Here is a 15430-nt window from a genome sequence, read left to right on the forward strand (position 1 = left end):
AATGATGAATCTGACTCCCATGTTCTCAGAAGGTTAATTTATTATTTTATGTTACTATATTATATTAAAGAATGCTGTACTAAACTATACTAAAGAAAGCAGAAAGGATACTTATAGAAGGCTAACAAGATAAAAATGAAAACTCCTGACTCCTTCCAAAGTCTCCACACAGCCTGACCCTGATTGGTCATTAACTCAAAACAATTCACATGAAACCAATGAAACAATCTCCAAACACATTCCAAAGGAGCAAAACACAGGAGAAGCAAATCAGACAATTATTGTTTTCCTTTTTCTCTGAGGCTTCTCCGCTTCCCAGGAGAAGAATCCTGGGCAAGGGGATTTTTCCAGAAAATATGAATGTGACAAGCTTCTCTTCAGAGCTGTCAACAGAACAGATCTTCTGCATCATCCCCTACACCGAAATAAATCTTTACTCATCCTGCGGGGTATTAATTCAAAATACTCAATGTAATTTTGGCTTATACTTGCAGCAAAGAGAAGCACGAGTGAAGGAGGGGTTTTATGGTTTGGTGTGTGTGAGTGCTGAAAGGAGCTGCACTGCTCTGTGGAGTTTTGCTGTGTAAAATGGCAGTGCTGGAGGCTGTTGTATTTGTGGGGTGCCCCCTGGCAGGAAGGAATGATGAATCTGACTCCATGTTCTCAGAAGGCTAATTTATTACTTTATAATATTATATTATATAATATTAAAGAATACTATACTAAAGAATATAGAAAGGATACTTACTGAATGTTAAAAAGTCAATAATGAAAACTTGTGACTCTTTCTAGACTCTTGACACAGCTTGGCACCAATTGGCCAAAAAGTCAAAATAATTCACAGCAGAATCCATTGAAACTATCTCCAAACACATTCCACAGGTGAGCACAACACAGCAGAAGCAAATGAGATAAGAATTTGTTTTCCTTTTTCTCTGAGGCTTCTCAGCTTCCCAGGAGAAAATCCTGGGCAAGGGGATTTTTCAGAGAATGGGAATGTGACAGGAAGCCTCAAAGGGATGAATTCCAATTATCCATCATTGGTCCCTTTTGCCTTGTGATGTGCTCCAGAAAAGCATCAGAGTGCAGGAAAACAAATGAGTGCAAACTTAATTATACAGCCAACCCTTGCTGCTTTGGGGTCAGAAAATGGAAATATTCCTTTTGCACTGACACAGCAATCTTTGCCCTTTGTTAAGGAATGTATGGCCATGAAAATGAGAGTTAAATCCAACTTATTTTCTCGAGTAAATATTTCCCAACACAATTCACTGAAGCGAGAGCAAAAGGTAGGCATCCAAATTCTGCAGACTTCTAGAACTGAACACAGCCTGCCAAGACAACCTCCCCTTAATAAAGCCCTGGGATTCTGGCTGTGGGGTGCTGGAATTCAGGAAAATCAGCTGATTTCCAACGAGCTGGGACAGCTCTCTGCTGTATCCTGCCCACTCATTCTCATGGCTCATTTTCCTGGAATTCTTGTGTGCATCATTTGTGTGGCTCCATCAGGAGGGTCCATATTCCTTACTCTCCCCAGAGAACAGATGAAATAATTACAGTTTGCTTCTGAGCAACTTCCACACTGAGATCCTGAGGACTTGGAGAACTTTTGCTGCTGTGGATCATTTTGTGCTCAGCCATGCAGCCTTTAGTTTTTCTCTCTCCTCACACCGAGTCCCCACGCTTCTGATCTTGCTGTTATTAAAATGTGATGGGAATGAGAGATTTTCCAGCACTTCATGAGAGGCTGAGGTCTTCTAGGAGTGCTTTTCATCCCTGAGTGCCTGCATGGATCTCCCTAAGGACAGGGAACTTCTGGGATCATCCTCCCCAATGTGAAGACCAGCCATGAGCAAGAGGAGACAGATTGATCCTCACAGCCCTGGGATATCTTCTGCTCTCATTTTTCTTCCAGGGCTGTTGAGCTGCAGCTGACAAAAGAGACAAGACCAAAACAGCAGAGACAAAACCATGCAAAGCCACCTGGCAGGCTGGAGGTGCAATGTTTCCAAAACATCCAGTGGTTAGGTGCAAATTTGTCAACATAAAACAAGACAATAGAAATAAAAAGAAAATAAAAGACTTGGAATTTCATTTTAACATCTTTCATCAGTGCTGAATTTCCATAATTGCTAAAAATAAAGTAGGAGTGGAGCAGAACGAGGTTTGAAAAGGAGAAAAAGAACAAAGTATTCCAATAGCAAAAAATAAAAATCCCTCACAAGTTGTTTTCCTGTGACAGAAACCACATGTGAAATTGGGCCAAACATTCATAGTGCAGCTCCCAGGGCTGAAGTGATACCTACCAAGAAGTGTTTTTTCACTATTTCCTCTCTGAATTCTTGAGTTGGTTCCCTCGACCCTCTGGGGGTGTGTGGGCTCCAAGCCCAGCCCTCATTTGAACAGGACTATTCCCATCTCAGGGCTGCCTCCTGTAGGTCTCATTATCAGGGAAAATTCCTGTAAGGGAATGCTCTGGTCCTTCCCAAGGTGACCTTTCCCACTCCCACACTGCCCTACAATTTTACCTCTTTTCAATGCTGTAAGATTATAGGAGCCCCATGAACTCACAGTGCCTGCAGCAGCAGCTCAGAGCAAGCTCCTAAAGACAAATGGAAACATTCTCCTGCATTGGAAACTTCCATGATTATCTTGTCTTTGCCAGCACCCCTTCAAATCTAGCAAGTTCTTCGCAGAGCTTGGTTGGTGCTTTTGGCTGAATGCCCAAAAATTGGTGAGAGGCCATCGGAGCATGCAATGACAGGACAAGGGGGAATGGATTCCAGCTGCCAGAGAATAGGTTTAGGTTGGATGTTAGGAAGAAATCGCTCCCTGGGAGGCTGGGGAGGCCCTGGCACAGGGTGCCCAGAGACAGCAGCTGTGGCTGCCCCATCCCTGGAAGTGTCCAAGACCAGCTTGGATGGGTCTGGGAGCAACTCAGACCATTCTGGGATGCTATGAGCTCCTCAGCCTTTGAAGAACTGACCAAGACCCAGAATCAAACTAGTCCACAAGCAAAAATGAGGGCTTTGGTATTTGGGGGAGGAATGTTTCCAGAGGGGCAGACTCCACTCCCTCCCTGGGCAGTCCATTCCTGTGCTCTCCCCCGGTGCTGCTGCTGGGGTTTATCCCTCAGTGCTGGAGCTATTTTAAGTCACACTGTTTGCAGAGCTGCTCAAGGTGCTCAGCAGGCACAGCTCTGCCCCTGGCTCTGGTGACAGCCCTTCTGTCACTGCCCTGGAGCCGCTGAACCCATCCAGAGATTAGATTTGATTACACAAGAATTCATTAGGATTATCTAATGATATTAGGCACCACTACTCTGCCAAATTCCTGATGAGTAATGGCTTGTAGTATTGCAGCCATGTAGGAAACCCATAAAACTCTGTTCTCTGACCTTCGCTTCAGTTCCTGAGTCACGGGCTTCAGCTTCTGCATATCCTTGCTCCAGAGCCCCAGCTCCAACTCCTCTGGAGCTATTTTTAATGGAGAGCCAGTGCAGGGGAAGTTGTGTTGATTTCAGGCTGGCTCATCTGGGCTTGTTCCCTTTCACCAGCGTTCTCCTGCTGCTGTAGAGAGGGAAATGAGCAAGGAGCTGGGCACCATTCCTACCTGTTACCTACGGCAGCACACGTCTGTGGGTGACAAGGAAGGAACTGTTTCCTCCACCTAAATCCCAGTTAAAGCGATACAGTTGTTCTGCAGGCAAACATTGTACCCAGCCCTGCAGGGCTCTGGGTGCTGCCAGGCAGCCACAGAGGGCAGGAAAATCAGAGTGCAACTGTGGGGAATAAGCTTGGCTAATATTTAAGGACAAATAATTACATAATACAATAAATAAATTAAATATTATTATTTTTTATTCACTGCTGGTCATTCTGGCTGAAGTTGTGATGTCTCGTTAGCGATACCCCCGTGCCGTAATTTTAGTGAAGAGGAGCTCCAATGACACTCGCTATTTCCAGAGTTTGGAGCCGTTCCTGCAGAACAGCCGCGACTCTGCTCAGCCAAGGGCTCGCACCTGGGTCACGGCAGAGGTGACAGTACCTGTGCAGGCAGGTGCTCACCTCAGCCCTCACTTCCCGCTATTCTGCGCTCCCCAAACAGCGCTGACACCCGGTTTACTCAGCGTTTGTTCAGGGTTTACTCTCGCAGCCTCTATGCCCGGTACTCCCGTACGCTCGCCCCCCGGCTCTGTGCGGACCCCCCGGAACAAAACACATCCAGCGTCCCCAACCGGGAGGGGGTCGCCCCCATCACTGACCGCAGGGACCCGGGGATCCCTCCCCATCAATGACCGCACGGACAGAGGGGGTCCATCCCCAGCACTAACCACACAGACCTGGGGGTCCATCCCCGTCCCTGACCGCACGGACCCGGAGGGTCTCCGCTGTCCGCCGCCCCCGCCCGGAGCGCGCCGCGGGGCACGCTGGGAGCTGTAGTCCCGTGGGCCGCGCCCCCGCGGCGGCGCGGCAGCGGCAGGACTCGGTTAACCAGCGTGCCCCGCGGGTTATTTAAGGCGCGGCGGCGGGCACGGAGCGCAGTGACCATGTGGACGCGCAGCTGAGGCGGCGGCGGGCGCAGCCTCCGGGAGCGGGACCGGGAGCGCCGCCGGTATGGAGCTGCCGAGCCGTCCATAGCCCGCCCCGCCGCCTCCGTAGCCAGGTACGGCCGGGAGAGAGTGGGTATGTCTGGGCAGGGAGGGAGGCGATGAGTGGCCGTCGGGGCAGACCCGTCCCGCAGCCCGAGGGATGCCGCTTGGTGCTGGGTGGGGACACCCGGGGATGCAGCCCGTTGCTAGGCGGGGGTACCCAGGAATGCAGCCCGCTGCTGTGCAGGGATGCATTCCCGTGCTCGGCGGGGATGCCCGGCCGCCGCAGCCCTCGCAGGAGCGGGCAGAGCCCCCTCCGCCGTCCCGGCGGTCCCGCAGCGCTGCCGGAGCGGGGTCTCGGCCCCTGGAGCACCGCGGGCCCGGCAGCGGAGCTGCGCGTCCGCTCCAACTTTCCCCGTGTTTTTGCCCCCGTGCTCGCGGCTCGGCTGCGAGGGATGTTTGGCGTTATGTAAACACTTGTGAGCGCCGATGGGGACTTGGCTATGGGCGATCTTCCTCTTAAATGGTCAAAAAGCGGGCAGCTGTGGGTGGATGTTTCGGAGGGTCCCGCTGACTGGCCTGACAGGCCAAATATTTGGCTGTTTCCTGGACTACAATAACTGGACTTCGGCGGGGGAAGGGGTGGGGGCACGTGTGCATTCCCCATGCGTGTACGTGGGATGCGCCACAGTCCCGAGCGGCCTCAGGGCTCCGTGCCGAGCGCCCGCGTCCTGCGGGTCCTCGGGGGCTCCTCGGGGGGCACGGGCTCCTTGTGCCCCTGGCTGTGCGGGCTTTTCCCGCAGCGAACGGGCTCCATGCGGCGGGACCAGCTGGGGCTGCCTCAGCCCTTCCCCTCCCGGCCCCAGGTGGGTTTGCTCTGGCCGCCAGGAGTTTGTCTGAAAAGACTCCAACAGGTGAAAGGCTTGAGTTGAATTTATTGCCGTGCAGCGGTTCTGTGCCTGCTCAGCCGCAGATGGATCGGGCTGAGGTCCTGCTGCTCACAAATCAGGAAGGGAGAACGTGGCTAATACGTTCCAGATCTTCGCCTGATGAAGATTTAGTGACTGCGAGTCGTGCGGGGAGTAGCGTGTGTGGGAGCCGCTGGTTTTATTTATTAGTGAGGGTCGGTACCTGTGCATGTGTTTTATTTCTCAGAGGGCGTTTAGTTATTTGCTTTGAGGCTGTTTTGCTGGGCTCAGGAATTAGCCTGGTGTCCCGGGACTTCCAGAGGGTTGAGCCGGAGGGTTGGCTGACTGAGCCCAGGCCAGAGGCCCGTGGTGGAGCTGTTTTCCTTGCAGGGCTCAGCTGTGATGCCAGGAGAGGCCAATATCCCTTCCTTCCCCTCAGTACTTCCTCTGTGGCCACCTTAATGGGCTACCAGGCACTGGATTTCTTTTCTGTGCCTTAATTCACACCAATTTCCTCACACAGCAAGTATTCCTTGGCCTGAATGCCCGGTGGCTGTGCTGGTGTAAGTGCCTGAAGCAACAGCAGCATTGCAGGCTGGAGCAGAGCTTTGGCTGCCCAGCACTGGCTGCTCAGTGAGTGCAGAAAGCTGGTGGCATCCATCAGGCCAGAAATGCAGGGTTAACAGGACACGTGGTGAAACAAACGTGGGAATTGACCACTGTGGGACCTAGCCGCCTGAGCTGGTGTGAAGCTGTACTGCTCAGTGTGCCTAAACCAGAAGAATCACTGTGAAAGCAAAACTACAGTTGCAGCGTGTTTCAAAACAAGCTGATGCTGAGCTGATTATTTCTAATGTTTTCTTTACGCTGCCTCTTGTTTGTCAATAAGAGAGGTTTTTCTTGTTAAAATACCTTATTTCCCCAAGATTCAAGTGTTTGCTTAGATGAAGGCTTTTCCCCTGATCTGCTTGTTTTGCAGTGTTGATTAAGCCTTGAAAATAGTTTCCTCTTACCAGGTTTCATAAATTAGGAAGTAAACAAACAGGAGTAACTTTGGTTTGCCTTTGCAATCATGGGGTGGAGCTTAGCTCGGGGAAATGGTTTTTATGAGATGTGCTAATCCTGAACACCATCGTTGGAGGGTGGAGGAGGCCTTAGTGAAGAGCACAGGAGGGAGAGCATTTGGTTTATTTCTGCTGGTGGTCGGTGGAGCTGCAGGTTTGGATGAATGGAGCTGTCCTGGGACTGATGAACAGGGTGGAGGGGGTGCAAGGGACAGTTGTGATCTCTGGCTGTAAATGAGAAGTGTAATTTTGGCAGGAATTCTTCACTGAAAGGGCTGGCAGGGGCTGCCAGGGAGGTTGGGGAATCCCCATCCCTGGAGGTGTCCAAGCAACACTTGGATGTGGCACTCAGTGCTCTGGGCTGGGGACAAGGGGAGGACTGGGCACAGCTTGGACTCAATGATCCTGGGAGTCTTTTCCAGCCTCAGTGGTTCTGTAGCATGATCTTATCCACAGCACCATCAACCCTCTCATGTTCCCTCAACAAACTCGTTTGTAGTCTAGAAAATGCACAGATGAGTTAAAGTGAAGAAATAATCTCAAGTCCTGGCAGCTCACAAGTGAGGCTGTTGCAACTTAGAGGGAGAGCTGCAAACCACGATGTGCTGCTGTTGGGTGGTGTGAGCTCTTGCTCTTTGCATTAACTCCTCTGCTAAGGACAGCCTTGAATGTCCCTGACAGTGTGGCAAGCAGGAAAACAGGGCACCTGCAGGGGTGGCAGGTTTGGGGTGAGTTTTGGGGATCCAGCTCCTCCATACTGTGTGTGTGCCAGAGAAGAGGGAACAGCCCCAGAGGCTGGTGAAATTGGGGTGGTCCAGAAATCTGTTGTGGAAGCAGAAGCTCCTTTTGTCTGCTTCTCATCAGATGAGCTGGTCTCTTCTGGCATATTGCTGAAATGGACAGCATTGAGGTGGAACTTCTTGTTCAGTGCTGTCAAGCAGGATGAAAGCAGATCCCAGATATCCTGAGCCCTTGTCTGGTACCTGCCCTTGAATTGGAGCCATCAGAAGAGCAGGTGCTGCTTGTTCTGATGAGCTCTTGGAGCAGGTGTAGCTGCTCTGGGCTCGTTTGTGCCCCATCAGGCAAGAGACCAGTGCCACCTGAGCTGCCCCAGCCCTGGGGTGGCATCAGGAGCAGGGCAGTGCCTGTCCCTGGACTGGGCACTGCTGGGGCACCTCCAGGCTTGGGGGCAGCTCTGGGACCCTCGGTGCAAGAAAAACATTGAGAGGCTGGAGCATGTCCAGAGATGGGAATGGAGCTGGGGAAGGGTCAGGAGCACCAGGAGCAGCTGGGAAGGGGCTGAGCCTGGAGAAAAGGAACTCAGGGGGGACCTTGTGGCTCTGCACAGCTCCTGCCAGGAGGGGACAGCCAGGGGGGTCAGGCTCTGCTCCAGGGAACAGGGACAGGAGCAGAGGGAACAACCTCAGGCTGGGCTGGGGAGGCTCAGGTTAAATATTAGGAAAAAGAAGTTCACTTGAAAGAGTAGTCAAGCACTGCAGTGGGCTGCCCAGGGGAGCAGCAGGGTTCCCATCCCTGCAGGTGTTCAAGGACTGAGCAGATGTGGCTTTTCCTGCCATGGCTGGGTGGGCACAGTGCTGTCAGCTCAATGCTTGGAAGGTCTTTTCCAGCTTCCATGATCCTGTGGTCCTGCCTGGTTGCTTGGCTGTGCTGGCTCCTCAGTGCTCAGCAGCCTGCTTTGGAATATCTGACGTGTCAACTTGCAGAGTGTACTGGGAGTCTTTGAGACATTATTACCCCATAAATACAAGACAGTTGTAGTTGTAGGATTGTCTTAAAGCCAGGAGGAATCTGAGGCTCCCGTGGGAGGTGGGATGAGGGTAGTGGCTCTGTAGTAGCTGGTAGACGAGCTGCTGGCTCGCCCGTGGGTGAGTGTGAGGGAAGGCGGCCTCAGCAAAGCAGCTTATGGAGACCAAAGGCTTTAGAGGCAGAAAATCATGTGCTGCTAGAAGGTTATGTAAATGTAACATCTCTGTCACAATGAGACTGTGGTGTAAATCCTGGTTCCTAAAGATCTGCATTACTGTATGTCCCAAATTAGTTTATTCTGCTAAGATAGCAACAGAAACTGAAGGTGCTTGGGTGGCCTGGAGCCTTTTTTTGTGCTGTTTGTGTGTGATAATGAAAATCTGGGGTGTTAAAAGCTGCCCAGTTTCATCCAGTGGCCTGTGCTGGGTGGGGACAGGTGCTGCTTTACAGGCTGGGAGAGCAGTAGAGAGTATCCTGTGCTGCAGGGCCAGGTGCTGGCTGTGTCCATGGCTGTCCCAAGTGACTCCTGTGCAGCCCAGCCTCCCCTGGAGGAGAGAGGCTGTGTCCATGGCTGTCCCAAGTGATTCCTGTGCAGCCCAGCCTCTCCTGGAGGAGAGAGGCTGTGTCCATGGCTGTCCCAAGTGATTCCTGTGCAGCCCAGCCTCTCCTGGAGGAGAGAGGCTGTGTCCATGGCTGTCCCAAGTGATTCCTGTGCAGCCCAGCCTCTCCTGGAGGAGAGAGGCTGTGTCCATGGCTGTGTCCATGGCTGTCCCAAGTGACTCCTGTGCAGCCCAGCCTCTCCTGGAGGAGAGAGGCTGTGTCCATGGCTGTGTCCATGGCTGTCCCAAGTGATTCCTGTGCAGCCCAGCCTCTCCTGGAGGCTGCTGCAGGAGGCAGGATGCCAAAGCTGCACAGGCTTTTATCTGGCTCGATATTCCTGTCTAATTTCTGCTCCCCATGGACACTACAGAAGGACTACAGCAATTATTGCCTCGTTCTCTGGCTTGGCATGAGCAGGCAGTGGCTGGGGATGGAGGCAGATCCTCTTTCCAGGGTGCTGCAAGTACTTGTTAAATTGGCAGAGGCATCCTGAGGTTCCTTGTGTGGCTCTTGCTTGTGCTGTACCTGTTGACAAAGTACATTTCTAGGTCTCGTGGTTTATGGGATCAAATTTGCTGAGAAAAGCCATGGCTGCTTCATCTCTGGAAGAGTCCAAGGCCAGGCTGGACAGGGCTTGGGGCAGTGTGGGGTAGATGAAGGTGTCCCTACCCATGGTGGGGGGTGCAATGAGATGTTCTTCAAAGTTCCTTCTAACCCAAAACCATTTTGGGATTGTATCCTTTGAAAAAGATGAAATGGAAACTACAGGAACTGTAATTCAAGTGAGGAAAGCTGCAACATTCAGCTGTGGATTCTGAACTCAGAGGAGTTTCATTTTCATGCTTGTGGTTTTGGTTAAGGTTGTCAAAACTTGGATCAGAACTTCCTAGCAGCATTCTATGGAGAATAAAATGTCAGTTGATATCTGAGCAAGTTAACCCTCTGGAGAGAAAATGGGTTGGAAACATGCACAAAGTGTTCCTTGATTTTGGATTTGTGGCTTGTGGCAATGTAACTGCATCCTCACGTGCCAGAACACCAACATGAGGAGTGCTGCAGGAATCTGAGTGTTCATATCTCACTGATGATCTTCCCTGGAGGTGTCCAAGGGAGGCTGGACAGGGTTTGGAGCAGCCTGGTCTGGTGGATGGGAGTGGAATGAGATGATCTTTCAGGTCCTTTCAAGCCAAACCAGTCTGTGTTTCTGTGATCATTTGGCTGCAGAGGTGATCAAAGGAGGGGGAATAGCTCTGAGAAGTGGAAATGTCAGATGTTTCTGGGTTAGGATGGTAGGTAACACCTCTGCTTTTGGAGTAATGTGGTGCTGAGCTCTGAGGGAAGAGGCTCAGTTGGTTGAAGCTAGTGTCACAGTGGACACAGCAGTTCATCCTCTCCTCATCTGGTGCATGATCTGCTGTGGTCAGAGGATGGTAATCTCTGAGCATGCTCGAGGAAGAAATTTCTGATCATAGTAGGCCAAAAAATGGCTGCTGCTCCAAGGCTGTACTTTGTTTTTTACTTTATGGAATTGTTTAGTAGCAGTTTTGCCTGAAACTTGTATAAACATTTCTTTGTGCCTTGGTCCATCCTGTCCACTTCTTCAGAAACTCTGAAATCTGCCAAGAAGTTGTGAAGAAGAAAGCTTTGTTTGCAGTCCAGCTCTGTCCCATCTGCATCCCACTCCAAGGAGAAACACATGGCCACAGATGCAGACACCTACCTCAGCTGGCTGGTGCCTGATCCAAAGGGTTAATTGAGAACTGATTAAAACAACTCTGCAGTCCTTGGCTGCTCCTCTCTTCAGTGTTCAGGAGATTCAGATGCTGATGCTCGTGGGTGGTTCAGCATTTTGAACCTTTGCCTTCTGGAAAATTACAGTTGGGAGGCCAACAGGTACAAGCCAGCCTGGGAGCTGGAGCCTTCATCTGTAACACAGCCCGGCCCACTGGGGCTTTGGAGCTCAAAGTAGGTCCCCTGGCCACCAGTGGCTCTCCACACGTGCTCATCATGTGCTGGCAGTGGCTCCTCCTCTTGGGCTGGTTGTTCTGGGGCTGAGGTTTTATCCAGAGAGCCAGGAGCCAGCGGAGGTGTCCGGGAGGGACGAGCAGAGAGCGGTGCACGGGAGGGTCCTGCCTTGGGGACAGCACAGCCCTCGGAGCCTGCAGGAGCAGGGGCTGGCCAGAGGGACACAGGCCTTGGCTTCTCTGCCCGAGGGGACCCAGCTGTGCCGGGGGACACCCTGCCAAGCCCAGCCCTGGAGACCGACAGCGCGCCCGCCATGGAGGAGAGGGAGCCCCCGCCGAGGTGCGGAGCTGGGGAAGGGGTCAGGGCAGGGGGACGTGCTGGGGAAGGGGTCAGGCACTGGGGACATGCTGGGGAAGGGGTCAGGGCAGGGGGACGTGCTGGGGAAGGGGTCAGGCACTGAGGACATACTGGGGAAGGGGTCAGGGCAGGGGGACGTGCTGGGGAAGGGGTCAGGGCAGGGGGACATGCTGGGGAAGGGGTCAGGGCAGGGGGACATGCTGGGGAAGGGGTCAGGGCAGGGGGACGTGCTGGGGAAGGGGTCAGGGCAGGGGGACGTGCTGGGGAAGGGGTCAGGGCAGGGGGACGTGCTGGAGAGGGGTCAGGGCAGGGGGACGTGCTGGGGAAGGGGTCAGGGCAGGGGGACGTGCTGGGGAAGGGGTCAGGGCAGGGGGACGTGCTGGGGAAGGGGTCAGGCACTGGGAACATACTGGGGAAAGGGTCAGGGCAGGGGGACACAGGGCATGGGCAGCTGCAGGAGCATGGAGGCTGCGTGGGGACAGGTGAGGAAACTGCTGAGTTCAGGGAGCGTTGGGTTTGCTGAGGAGTGCTGAGGGTTGATGTGGGGTGCAGGAACCAGCCCCTGCTGTGGTGAGCCCTCAGCAGATACCTGGCCATGCAGGTGACATTGGGACTGTTCTGTACCCTCTTCTTCCCTGGCCATCTTTGTTCCTTGGCCTAGCTCCAGTTGGTGTAATAAACCAAGCTTGCTCTCTTTCCCCATGACATTGGTTGTCCTGGTCCTTTTGGCGTGTTCCAGCTCTCTCCTGATAGAAATATGCTGGAAAACATTGTGTGCTCATCAGGGCCTCGTCCAGAGGCTGACATCCAGGCTGCCTCCTCCCAGCAGGGCTGGAGCCAGCAAGGGTGGGCTTCAGGAAGTATCAGCTTCAGCAAGTGCTCCTTCCTTTTGATGGGATTAAGAAGATGCTGTCAGGTTGTACTGAGTTTGGAACAAAGAAATGATATTTTTCTCCTGACAGTGTGTCTCTAATAGAGTTTCTTTTTCCAGCTGCCTGCAGATGCCTGTCAGTAGGACCTGTCAGTCACATTTCTTACCTCAGTCAGTGGCTGCTGTGTAAGGGATTGCTATCAGAGTGTAACTTCCATGCTTTTGACTTGAATTTTCTGTAACTAGCTTGTCTGGTTGCACTGGGCAAATAATTAAAAAAAAAAAAAAAAAAAAAAGGCAGGCGCCCTTTCTAAGGAGAAAAGAACATTGTGCACATTTGCTTTCCTGTACTGAGGTTTTATTGAGGTTAAAGTTACCAAAATGAGTTGCTTTATCTGTTTTCTTAAACTGCAGTTGTACCTATGAAATAGTAACTTTGGAATAACTTTGTCACTGATATGATAAATCTATTTATCTGTGGAGTGGCAAACAGTATGAATAGAATGTAATTACCTCGGCCCTCATCTTGCTGTGTGAATTTGCAATCCTCTTCCTACTTATTTTTAGAGGAAGGGGAAGTGTGTGCTTGATTAGATGAGCAGTGAGCCTGATCTGCCCCCTGGGAGCAGAGGGGAGTGTGGGCTGGTGGATGGGGATTTGGGAGACCTGGATTCAGATCTGGGCCCCGAGTCTGACCTGCTGCATGTCCTTGAGAAAGTCACAGTGCTGTGCTGCTCCCTTCTTCCCCTCTTCCCCAGCCTCCATCTTGCCTGTTCAGCCTGGAAATTGGAGAAAAATACCTGCTGCATTTTAAGCATCAGGAGGAAAAAGACTTGGTCTGAGGAAATGCATTCCTCCCCCTTAATCTAACGGCTGAGCCGCCCATGGTGGCAGAGAGCAGCCTCCTGGACATGAAAGGTTGCAGCTGAAGGGAAAACAAGATCCTGTGGTAGATAAATGTACTGCACTGATAGGGTTTTTTAAGGTGCAATTTCTGAAATGGAACTCTGTGCATAAAATGAGCAGTGCTGTCCCTGAGCTGGTCCCACTGCAGGTGTGAGAGGATCCTGGTGTTCAGGATCCACATCCCAAAATCTCTTTATTTGCCTTTCCCTGGCGAGTGCAAAGAGCTCCTTTCAGATTTGCTAAGTCAGAAGCTTTGCAGATGACAGAGCTCTGTCCTCAGCCCCAGCACGGTGATTATTCACTGGGTGAGCTTTTAAATAAAGCACTTCCTCCCTTCTTTGGCTGTTCTAATGGGATTCTTAGGAATCTTTCCTAGCATCCTCAGGGAGGAAACCTTCCTTTTTTTACTGAATGAGAAACATCAGGTTTGGATTCAGATTTTCAAGTTAGCTGTATCTGTGAAAATACAGAATGCTCTGTGGGTGTTATCCAAAAAAACACATGAAATCTTGCTTAGTCTGTAGGGCCAAATTTTCAGCCAAGAAATCTTGTAAAAATTGGATTTACCAGATTATCTAAGCACTGGATTTTCAGGATAATACAGTGTTTGGTTGCATTTAAAAAGCATTAACTTGCTTGGCCTGATTTACCAATATTAATGAGATGATTCCATTTAATTCAAACACAAACTTACCTGGTCTTGGGGGTTCTCAGATCTGTTAATTTCTGGCTGATTCTGCTTATGCCATTAAGCAGTTCTTTGTGTTTGCTTCTTTGTTGTCTCTCTGCCCTTAAACTCTGGTCTTGCTTCTGTCAAAAACTGAAACAGAATTAAACTTTCACTCTGGAATTTCCTGTCGGCAGTAATGAAGTTGAAACACTTAAGTACAGTTGGAGATTCTATTCTTAAACAACCGAGATAGTGGAAGAGACTTTGATGAAGTGCTGCTCCACTTTTGGTACCAGTACATATAAAATTGCCAGTGTTTATTGAATTGAGCACTAAACCACAGTGCAAATCTGCCAGGAGAGACCTGGGTGCATCCTGGGACTGCAGGGCACAGCAAGGAGCTTTTTTCTTGCTCTAAACAAACATCATTAAAGCATCTTAGGAAGACACAGTGGCTGGGAATCAAGCAGTTGGCAATAAGACTCATTTGGGCTCGTTTATTTTACAAACAGGATTTGCAGTCGCGGGGTAAAGAATTAAAATCCCACACAAAGCAGACGTGTGAGACATGAAATCAGGGAAGTAGCTTTGAATTCTTTGAAAAAGCCTTTTCACAAGTGCTGGAGATGAGGAATGGCGGGGCAGGGATGTTGTCACAAGCAGTCCCTGTGAGGAGGGACTTCAAACGGGGCCTTGACTCGGCTCTCCAAGGAAAGCAAACTCCCAGCTCTTGAAACCTGTTTTTTCTGACTTAGCATCGGGAGTGAGATGAGTGATGGGAGAAATGAGTGTGAAATGTTTACAAAGCAGTTGCATTTCCCGTTCTGAGCGTTTCAAAAGGCAGCTGTCTCATCGAGGTGTTTGATACTGAACAGTCGGTTTGATGGCGTGGTGTTTTCACTGTTAATCCTGCTTTAACTGCCCCTATGAAATGTGCCTTCATGAGAAAAAGGGTTGCATTTCAGGGACTGTATTAAGCCTATCCTGGCTTTTTCAAGGCCATTAGGCTGAGCATATGCTCTGCTTGTGCCCTAAAACCCAGCAGGGTCCTGAGAGCTGGTGGGAACCGTTCTGGGTCTGCAGAGCTTCTCCTTGGTTTTGGGGACAAGCCGTGGCCAAGGGCTTGTACAAATCCTTCCTCTGCCTTTCAGAGCTGCTTCTGGTCAGTCCTTTTCACTGTAGGAAAAGCAGCTTGTGTTGAAGACACACACAAGATAATCTGTAGTAAGAAATAATCAGAACTGAGCCCTGGAGCTGTGTCGCTTTCTGCTCAGTCAGAAGATCACACTCGTGGGGGTGTGCTGCAGATTTGTGCTCGCCAGAGCAGGGGGGGAAATCCTGAAACTCCTGGGCTGAATAGCAGGTTTTCCTGGCTTTAGTTCTCTGCCTGAAACTAGCTAATGCATGTTCAGATCCAGCCCCATAGGGCAGAGCTGGCAGAAAAACTTGTAGGTCAGTTTCTTGAAATTCACATGAAATTGAGCCGATTTTTGTTTGTTTATTTGTTTTAGTCAGTTTCTTAAACAGAAACTTGATTTTTGTTGTCCTGTGCAGATAAACTGTATATAAAACATACTGAGACACTGACTTTGATACAGACATGAGGAAGCAGCCACCAACAGAATTATCAAGATTCAGGATTTCAGGGCTTAAAAAAATTATGGTAGAATGTGTTCATAGCTCAGGAGTTTTTGGATGTCTGTGGGCAGACATAGTTAACTTCTTAATGCA

General features: G+C 50.7%; 1 protein-coding gene across 1 annotated transcript in view; it reads left to right on the forward strand.

The window, feature by feature from the left end:
• Positions 1-4528: 4528 nt before the first annotated feature.
• The window catches only part of ITPR1 (inositol 1,4,5-trisphosphate receptor type 1), a 163560-nt gene continuing 152658 nt past the window's right edge, over positions 4529-15430 (forward strand). The window contains exon 1 of the mRNA XM_059856856.1: positions 4529-4665. The gene's annotated coding sequence lies outside the window, so the exon portion shown is untranslated. The remainder of the gene's footprint in view (positions 4666-15430) is intronic.

Source organism: Haemorhous mexicanus, chromosome 11 (genome assembly GCF_027477595.1).
Source record: "Haemorhous mexicanus isolate bHaeMex1 chromosome 11, bHaeMex1.pri, whole genome shotgun sequence".
NCBI classification, from domain to species: Eukaryota; Metazoa; Chordata; class Aves; order Passeriformes; family Fringillidae; genus Haemorhous; species Haemorhous mexicanus.